Raw genomic sequence first — 2123 nt, forward strand, 5'->3', positions numbered from 1 at the left:
CAAACTATTTGACTTCAACTAAATGGTTTATGTGTGGTGAGTATAATATGATTATGTGTATACATGGACAACGTGGTGAAAATTTAAGCAAATAATATTTCGGATTTATTGGTGTAATTAGATTTTGGGTTGGATTATAAATTGTTAATTATTTTATATTTAATGAAGAATGAGAATTTGATAATGAATGGATTAAGAATTTAGAAATGGCATTCATGTTTATGTATGCTTTGGGTTTTAAATAAAGTCATAAGTGCTAAATGTCTGCTAGTTGAACTAGTACGTAGGCCAATGTATTAAGAGATAATATATATAGTCCAATGACAGTTTACACTCACTTGTACTTCGTGTATATGAATATAAATACTTAATTATTTGTTTTTATTGATCATGTATATGAATATGAATACTTGAGAATGAAGTTGGAGATTTATTTACTTGCATTTATATGATTAAATGTGACTCTATAATGCGATATGGTTAAATACTATTAAAAACTTGGTCACTTATTTGTCTAGTGATTATATGTGAGCATTGTACTTGATAAGTGGTTAATATAATGTGATTAAGATGAGGTGATTTAATAATATTTCTAAAAGATTTTCTTATATGTTTACTGTAAGTCAAGGCAGATTTTCTTATGTGTTTACTGCAAGTCAAGGCAGATTTTTTATGTATTTACTGTAATTCAAGGCAGAATTTCCTATGTGTTTACAACAAGTCAAGGCTGATTTTTACTATATATTAGATTTTTGATTGAGATTGTAAACAGTTGGATAGTCCGATAAATAGAGGAAATGCTGCCGAATTTTCGGTAGATTTCCTATCTATTTATTGGATATGATGAGTTTATTATATAAATAGATCGTTAATTTTCATATCATTGAAACAGTCTACGTGTTATGTGAATTACATGCGTACGTGGGTCAAGAGTCTTGTGTCTGACTATTCTCTGTATGTGGGGGCTATCGTATGGGTAGACAATAGGGTTTTGACGTGTAGTTCGGTGAATAATTATCATTTAGATAATAAAAGTTATATATTTTAATTATAGATACGAGTCGATCGAGACAATCAGGGCCAGACAAAATGAATGAAGAGTAGAGTTGAATAGTATGAACTATTAGGTTTACAGCACTGCATGAGTGACAGGTCAAAGGATTAGTAGAATAAAGACGATGATGTTTTGAGACAAAATGTCATAATAGATGTGTCATTGCGAGTGTGACTAACTGCAAAAATCCCAAAGGAAAGTTTTCTATGCTATTCTAATTCAAGGATAGTCCAATATTTTACATATTAAACTGCTTACATTTATAAATATTTTACATATCGCTGAGTTAAATGTTTATCATGCAAGCACTTTTTGCTATTCTAAGTTCAGAATAGTTAAGTTTTTTACCTATCCAAATACTAGATCTATAAATATTTTATACTTTTAAAAAAAATATTTTATTGTGAGTATTCCTTCCCAAGTGAATAGGGAAATAAAATTTATAAAGGTGTCAATTATTATGACCCTTTTCAATAAAATGTTTTAGGATTGGATGGTTACTGGTTACAACGTAGGTGATCGAGACACCGGTCAAGCTGTAATATCTTGCAAGGTGAATATATGCCTTTTCTGGCACCCTATAGGTACGGTATGACTGCGGGATACCTGTAGTACCTATATTTACGGTATGACTGCGGGATACCGGTGCTGTTTCGTGACTGATCATCAGGAACAACATGAAATATAATTGGTTCCAATCTAAACTGTTGTTTTCTAAATTATTTTGATAATCATAGAATAAATGATTTATCAACTATTTCTATTTTGAATAAAAGGTGAAATGCAGTTTTAATTCAGATTCTGATTGGTGTGGATATTCAAGTTGTTGTTAAATATCAAAGGCGGTATTAAGTATAGATGATTGATGTTGCTTCAGTATGGGATGTTGTGAGCATTAAAGTTCTTATTGATATCTAATTTGATATGACAACAAAATGAATATTAATATCAAGAGTTCTGTTTTGAATAAAGTTTATGATTCAGTCCATAATCATTGTTTCATGATATTGTTATTTATGATATTTTTGTAACCACTGTTTCACGAGTTTTATTCTCGTCAAGTTTTAAA

This window comes from Apium graveolens, chromosome 6, assembly GCF_009905375.1.
Source record: "Apium graveolens cultivar Ventura chromosome 6, ASM990537v1, whole genome shotgun sequence".
Lineage (NCBI taxonomy): Eukaryota > Viridiplantae > Streptophyta > Magnoliopsida > Apiales > Apiaceae > Apium > Apium graveolens.